Here is an 8,693-nt window from a genome sequence, read left to right as displayed (position 1 = left end):
ATTTTCACCAAAAAAGACAGACCAATAGCCAATATTATACTTAATGGGGAAAAACTACAACCAATTCTCCTAAAATTAGGAATAAGGCAAGGATGCCCACTGTCTCCACTCCTCTTCAATATAGTCCTGAATCCCTTAGCTAGGGCAATAATCAAGAAAAACACATTAAAGTGATCTGCATAGGGGAAGAAGTAGTTAAACTATCCCTTTTTGCAGATGACATGATGCTATACCTTTATCCCCAAACTCTTAGAAATTATAAATCACTTTGGCAAATAGCAGGATACAAAATCAACCCACAAAAATCAGCCGCCTTCCTGTACACTGACAATGTACAAGCATAGAGGGAAATAAAGGTAGCACCCCCATTCATAATACCCCCCACAAAATAAAATATTTAGGAATTAAACTAACCAAAGATGTAAAAGAACTATTTAACAAAAACTATAAAAACTTAAAGAAATTACAGAAGACACCAGGAAATGGAAAGACCTTCCATGCTCTTGGATAGGCAGACTTAATATAGGGAAAATGGCCATATTGCCAAAATTAATATACAAATTCAATGCAATTCCTATAAAAATCCCAATGACGTACATTTCTGAAATACAGAAAGCAGTCCAAAAATTCATATGGAAAAACAAAAGACCTAGAATAGCCAAAACATTTCTAGGCAAAAAAGAAAACTTGGGACTTGGGAAGGATCTCAATGCCGTACTTCAAACTCTACTATGGAGCCATAATAACAAAGACTGCATGATACTGACACAGAAACAGACCTGAAGATGAATGGAATAGAATAGAAGATCCAGAAATAAAACCACATGCCTACAGTCAGCTGATATTTGACAAAGAAGCCAAAGACATATAGTGGAAGAAACACAGCCTTTCCAACTACTGGTGCTGGGAAAAGTGGGAGGCCACTTGCAGAAAACTAAAAGTGGACCCCAGCCTATCACTCTACACCAACATCAACTCAAAATGGATTAAAGACCTTACCATCAAACCTGAATCTCTGAAACTACTGCAGGGCAGAGTAGAAGAAACACTTAAACTTATAGGCACAGTCAGGAACTTCCTGAACAGAGTTCCAGGGTCACAAAAAATTGGAGAGAGGCTCGACAAATGGGACTACCTTAAAATAAAGTTTCTGCACAGCTAAAGCTATAACAACCAAGCTAGGAAGACAACCAACTAACTGGGAAAAATATTTACCAGTAATATATCAGACAAGGCGTTAATATCCAGTATATACAGGGAACTCAAGAAACTAATCCCTCCCAAACTTAACAAATCAATTAATAAATGGGCAAGGGAAGTAAAGAGAGAGTTCTCAGAAGAAGAGATAAAAATGTCAAAGAAACACATGAGGAAATGTTCACCATCTCTGTTTGTGAAGGAAATGTACATAAAGACAACCCTGAGATACCCCCTTATCCCAGTCAGAATGGCCCATATCCTAAAGTCAGCCAATGATAAAAGCTGGAGTGGCTGCAGAGAAAGAGGAACCCTATTACACTGCTGGTGGGAATGTACACTTATACAACCACTGGAAAGCAGTCTGGAGGGTCCTCAGAAAGCTAAATATTGACCTCCCTTATGACCCAGTCTTACACTTCTAGGTATCTATCCTGAACAACAGGAACCAGTATACAAGGACACATGCACTTCCATGTTTATTGCAGCACTGTTCACAATAGCCAGTATATGGAAACAACCCAGATGTCCCACCACAGATGAATGGATCCAAAAATTGTGGTATCTATACACAATGGAATATTATGCAGCCATTAGAAAGGACAACATAATGGCATTTGCAGGGAAATGGATGGAGCTAGAAGAAGTCTTGTTGAGGGACAAATGGCACATGGTCTCCCTGATAAGTGGATGTTAAATCCAAAATGTAAGGTGATATGACAAAATTAACAAGACTTAAGAAACAAAGGACTTCCACTCATCTGGTCAAATCACTACTAAATAACCTCATGCTGCTGATCACATATATGGTATATATGTGCACACTGGAGGGAAACCAGCAGGATGACATAGAACTAGAGGGAATCAGGGGAAAACATACAACAGTGGGACCCATCAGCTGCCCTGGACATTGATTAAAATGAACTAAGCAACTCAATGGCAGTGAAGGGAAGGAGGGAACAAGTGGGAAAGAGGGAACTGTTGATGCTATGCAAAACAAAAGAAATGTACATATCACCCAATGTGGAAGAAATAAGTGCATTGCAAAGCTCATAGAACTCATAAATGTTATAGGCCACAATAGACAATTTGCCCCATGAAAGTTAGAATGTGTTTGTAACTTTAACTAAGCATCACTATTCCACAATACTGTGAAATTTGGGAAATTATGTAATCACTTAATCACAATAAAGAATTTAAAATACAATACAATACAATACAATTTTTAGCAGTATTTCAAACATGCATTAATATGTCACTATAACTGAAAACAGTAACTTCACATTCATTTTTTTTGGTAGTACTGGGATATAAACTCAGGGTTTTTTCCCATGGTAGGCAGGCATGTCAGGCTTGTACCCTACAGCTTGAGCCACTTCTTGAACCTGTATTTTGCCTTATACTATTTAAGTTTTTTGGAACTCAATCATTCTAGGGAAAAACCAACCTAGTACAAATCTCTTGATTTTAGAGATAAAGAACTTGAGGCATGATAGGGACAAGTGATTTTGCTTAAGGAAGCCACTGCAACAGGACTGGGGTGCAGGAGTTCTAACTATATGTATGCCAGTGTATTCTACCACACTGGCTACTTCACATACCCACCATTTCCTTGGGGCAGCTGGCTCACTTGCCCCTTACACATGGCACCAGATGGGTCCTAGTTGTCTTGTTCATTTCTTCACCTATTTGCATTGTCAGCAGTTAGGTAAGCACCAGGTTATGTATAAAACACAACCTCTTCCAACACACCCTCTCATTTCTTTCTCATCTTGACTACAGTTAAGTCTTTTAAATCCCAGACTATGTGTGTTCCTTGGAAGTATTATGTGAACAACTAAAATCTTTTATGTGAGTTATGGAAAACTCACTAAAGTTGATATGTGTTAGGTGAGGGCTTATGCTTAAAAGGGGTCTCTATCCATACCATCTCCAGTGCTCTCAAAGCTAAAGGGAAAACCAAACTGGTCTGTTTTGCCATCTGCCATTGTCCAGATCAACTTTTACCTATGTCACGTGATAAAAAGTGACTTTGGTAAGTTCCCTAGACAGTAAGCTTTCTAGGGCCTCTATAATACAGTAGACAAAAAGAAATACAAAATTTTCCAACAACAGCTAATAGAGAAAAATGAAATTACTAAAAACAGATCTGAAACTGATATACTCCAAATCGTTTCTATAAGTTTCAAAGGGCAATTAAAATTTAAAGATGTAACATGCATAGAAAGGGATCCATCCACATAATATGAAATATAAAGAATTTACTTACACTTACTGTTTTATAAAACAACCAATATCCACCACATCACAGATTACCAATAAGAAGCATTAACACACTACTTTGATTCCCACTAGTTCTTAATTATATCCTTAAGATGATAGGAGAATAAGTAGTAAAAATAAAGGTTTGACAGGTTGGACTATTACCAAGTATGCTGACTAGTAACTATGTCAGAGACATAGCAATAAAAAATGAAACAAAGAGATGGGCTGGGAAGGTGGCTCAGTGGTAGAACGCTTGCCTTGCATGCTCAAGGCCCTGGGTTCTATCCCTTAGCACCACATAAGCAAAAAGAAAAAAGCCGGAAGTGGCGCTGTGGCTCAAGTGGTAGAGCACTAGCCTTGAGCTGAAGAGCTGAGGGACAGTGCCCAGGCCCAGAGTTCAGACCCCACGACCGGACCCAAAAAAAAAAAAAATGAAACAAAGAGAAAAATACATATCATGCCTACATTAGTCTAATGAGCCATAAAGGGATTTTAAAATCTAAGACTTCCAACTCTATGAAGCAGTCGAATTAAAATAGTGGATTTAAGAAATCAGGTCACGATATACAACCATATTTTTGTATATTGTAATGTGCTCACCCTAGCCAAGAGCACACACATTAATAACATTTGTACAATACTTTTAAGCTTTTAAGCCCTTTCTTATCTACTAGCCACCTAATCCTCACAAAGACCCTGTGAGGTGGGCAGGACAGGAGTTATTAGCTATTTGTCATTTCACAGATGAGGAAGCTATTATAAATAAATAAAGGAAATTGCCTTCAAACAGAGAAAGCCAGGATGAACTAGCTTTCTTGGACTTGATTCCATGAGGTTTCTGCTAAGTACCTTTCATATTTCTAAATTGTCTTTAACTTAGTGAAGAATCTTGACAAAAAAGAACTCACAAGTATTATACTCCTATTTCTCTGCATATCACTGATTCATTACATTTTTCTGAGGACAACAAAGGTACTGATGCACCAGAAGGCAGGTGTGAGGAGACTTCTCTCAGTTTACCAAGTATATTCTTTCACACTCAGTTCCTAGCTTTTGGTATTTGAAATCAACCTTTGAAGAATTTTTGAGTAATAGACAAAAAGCACCAGTGCTTTTTCCACTTCTATTGCCAAGCATCTGACTGTGATGACAGAATCCCTGTGCAGCTCACTGGCAGCATCTTGCTGGGCACTAGCCTCTTCACCAATTGCAATGAAGCTATCCAGGTTTTGTTCCTCTCATTATGAAAGTTCTTGTGCCAATCTCCTGTTTTCTGCTAACTCAGCTGAAATAGTCCTGGCCACTTTTTACTATCTTCTTTGCTTTGCCCACCTTGGAAGTGGCTCATTGGTCAAAGGTCTATCTGTACCAGAGACCAACCCAACAGTGGAGGAGGAAACTGGAGGCTGTAAAGTGCAGGCTGCCCCAGGAGGGTTTCAACTGGTTCTAGTGCTGGGACTGGGTTTATCTGACATAACCAGTTTGATCATGGGACTGCTCTGACAGGGAGCAGCTTCACCTCTGATAAGGTTGTGGGAGCAGCTGTAGTTGGGGTCCCTTTGAAAAACAAAACAACAATGTTGTTTCTCTGCTAAGGGAATGCTTGGAGCCAGCAGCAGAGCTGAGACACAGTGTAAATGAGTATAGTTCTGAGGAAGGCCTCTTTCCACAAGGGATTGGAATAATCATTCTTCAATCTGGTCATTTGAGCCTATAACAACCCCTTGCCTTGCTAGACTTATCCATTCAATAGAGCTATCTAGCCCACTCTTTTCCTATCAATTCCTGACTACCCATTACATATAAGGCTAAAAGTCATTTGGCTCTAAGACTATGTCTTCCAGGTTTCAAGTTCTAATACCAGATATACTTAGGGTGATAACTTTTTTAACTCTGGAGTCCTTTGTCTATTAAGTTAGAAAAAAATAAGGGCCTGTACTGGAGAAATCATGTCCCAACCATCCACTGCTCTTAGAACCAAGTGCTTCTGAGACCCCAATCCTTCACATGTTTGGGAGTTACCTGCACCTGAGGATTCATCCCAGGAGTCCTCAAAGTTTCTTGAATCTGGCCACTGATTCTCAGCTGGCAATCCTCATCTGATTCCTTAAGTGTTTTCTTCCAGAAAGGCTGATGATTAGTTGCCTGAGTCCTTTCTGTTTTCATAATGGAGGTCCCCTCTTGCCTTGGGGTGTCTGAGGCCACCAAGTTTTGATCACAGTGTCTGGCTCAGTCACTACCTGATTTCAAAGAAGCTGATCCAACATATTATAAAATGGACAGTATGGTGGATCAAAGGCCTTTAAGTATAATGTCTTCAGAACTTTAAACTTGGAGTGGCATTGGCATTCAGTGTGGCGGAAGCCTTCCTGCTGCATTTGCTTAGACACAGCCTGATAGACATCTGCATTATGATGGACAGTCTGGAAGCGTTGAATATACTCTGCCTCACCTAGGATGGAGAGAAGAGTTTGTGTCTCCTGTCTGGACAACCAGATACCTGCACTGATACTGATGGTGTCCATAGTGGGCGGGGAAGGAAGGCTACTGCAGCAAGCTTCTTGGCCACAAGGAGCACAAATCTGAAGGTGTGGGGAAGCTCTATGTGCTCTCAGTATATATTTCCAGGAGCCAGTCCATTCTTCCCTCTCAGGGTATTTGCGAAGAAGTTGGGTCCAAGGATCACACTTCTGGATGGAAGGCCACAAGGGAATGGAGAAACAGGAAGGGTGTAAGGATTTTCAGGCAGCACACAGTGCTGCTGAGATATGTCATAAATAGACATGAGTCTCAAACTTAGAAAGCCCAAATTTGGGAGTTCATTCATGGTGGGTACTGGACCAGGGCTTAATAGCTTCAAAACAGAAGGACTGGCTCCTCAGCAAATGGCAGAATGCTTCCAAGGCTGAGACCTGGTACAACCATTTATCTATAAAAATCACCATTATCTTGTAAGTAGTCAGGCTGAAGAAGAAAAGAACCTAGCTAAAGAAGTAACTTACTCTACAGAACTAATATGAGTAGGATGGTCATGCAGCAGTATGTCTGGGGAGCACTTGACCTTTACTAACCTCAGCCTGAGTATCAGGCTGTGGCTGTTAGCTATCTGACTGTAACTATTGCACTATTGCTATAAGGGACAGAAAAGTTGTTTGGCTAATATGAAGCTCTGTAAATAAGGCAGAAGATATCTATTTCTTTTTTCTAATCATCTACCCACAAATAAAGGAAACAAATGAAGATACATGCAAGGGCATGTATCTATAGAGATGCTGTTTCTTGATTCTATCAATGTGTTTCTGGGTTGTGATACTAAACTACAAGTTTGTAAGATGCTAACACTGGGAGGAAGCTATAAATCTAATAAATATACTGTATGCCTATTTTGTTTCTTATATCTATGTGATATCACAATTACCTCAAAACCAAAAGATTACTTAAAACAAATTAATGGCCTGCCATGATTTAGGCTTCAAGATCCATTATAATTCCCTGCTTTTGTCTACCTTTTATGATTTGAAAATATTCGATATCAATTTATTTTAATATGCTTAGTACTACATTTTTCAATAGGAAACAGGATATTGGAATACAGTCATCACAAAGATTTGAATTTTTTCCAAAAATACTATACCAAGTTCAATTTAACTAATTTAAGTAATTAACATTAAGTTTAATCTATAATCTGCAATTTATAAGATCAACTCAAGGAAACATCTACTTAAATTCTCATTAAATGGAAAAGAAAGGACAGATTGGAGTGAAGGTAGGAGACATGAAGGGAAGGCTTATCAAGTTCAGCCTTTTAAATAAGAAATACAAGATTTTCTGTGCCTTGGTTTTCTCATCTATAAACAGGGAAAGATAGTACTTGTTCTCTGAGTTTGTAAAGGATATTGAGAGGACTAAGTAAAATAATAGACATGAAAACACTTTGAAAATTTAAAAAATCATCAAGTTCTACTACTCTAGTGAAAACAAAACCCTCTTATTATGATGGTAATCTATAATTTGAGAAGACAGAAGTCTTGGGATGCAAGCCTTTTTAATCTTCTAATCAAAGTTACAACAGATGATTAATCTGATTTCTCTTTTTTGCCAGTCAAGGGGCTTGAACTCAGGGCCTGGGCACTGTCCCTGAGCTTCTTGTGCTCAAGACTAGCCTCTACCTTGAGCCAAAGTGCCACTTCCTGCTTTTTCTGTGTATGTGGTACTGTGGAATTGAAACCAGAACTTCATGCATGCTAGGCAAGCACTCTACCATTAGCCACCTTCCCAGCCCTGATTCCTGTTAATTAAGTTGTTTCTCTAATGGTTAAATTTGTAAGCCAACTGGAAAAGTAATTTCTCAGCCAAGTGTCACAAGGGGCCTTAAAGAAAAAGATCAATAGCAGCTACATCAAGTGTGATTAATCATAATAATTTGCAAAATACAATCTACACACAAAGAAGTCTTCAAATTCCTAGTCAATCAAATTCCTTCTGCTAAAAATATAAAAATGTGAACAATCCAAATTACTGCCTCTGAATTACAAATTATCAAAAGTAAATGAGTGTTGACTTTATGAATGCTAACAGACTTTCAATAATAAACAAATGTCTATACATCCTACTTTCCAGAAGATCCAACAGGAATATAAAAAAAGAAGCTGTGTACTGGGGTACTCTCTTGGAAATGAAACAGTCAAGAAAGACAACAAAATAGTGCTGTTTCTAGTATCACATCACATCATGCTCAGAATTTAAAAATGCACTTCTCTTAATATATTTTAAAGTATCACATTACTCCATAACTTCTGCCCAAGATCTGCTTTACTTTCATTATTGTATTTGAAATAGTTCTTATTCTACCTTGTTTTGCAGACAGTCCAACCACCTGAAAAAAAGAAAATAGCAGCATGCAATTTGTACTTATTTGTACTTACTTCCACATACCGAGGGGAGATATGAGAGAGCATCATTTGCAACCACATATGCCCAATCATCCTAGAGAAAAAGCACACAACTTTGAGTCAATTCTTTTAAAGTGAAATACATAGTCTCATTAGACATACTTGGGCCATTCTGTTGATGTTTTAAACTTGTGGGTTTTTATCACTATTATTTTTCTGGATTTTATAGAAGAACTATATTGTGTTTTTCAGTCTTCTCTGCACAGTGAATTGAACCTAACATAAACAACTTTAACAATAACAAGTATCATTCTACTACTGGTCCTTCTCCTCACAAAT

General features: G+C 38.3%; 1 pseudogene; it reads right to left on the bottom strand.

Moving 5' to 3' along the window:
• Positions 1-4,426: 4,426 nt before the first annotated feature.
• On the bottom strand, positions 4,427-5,987 carry LOC122120595 (annotated as a pseudogene).
• Positions 5,988-8,693: the final 2,706 nt, after the last annotated feature.

This window comes from Dipodomys spectabilis, unplaced genomic scaffold (assembly GCF_019054845.1).
Source record: "Dipodomys spectabilis isolate Male_0828 unplaced genomic scaffold, ASM1905484v1 ptg000176l, whole genome shotgun sequence".
Classification (NCBI taxonomy): Eukaryota; Metazoa; Chordata; class Mammalia; order Rodentia; family Heteromyidae; genus Dipodomys; species Dipodomys spectabilis.
Note: the sequence above shows the minus strand (reverse complement) of the source record. Positions and strands in the feature narration are given on the sequence as shown.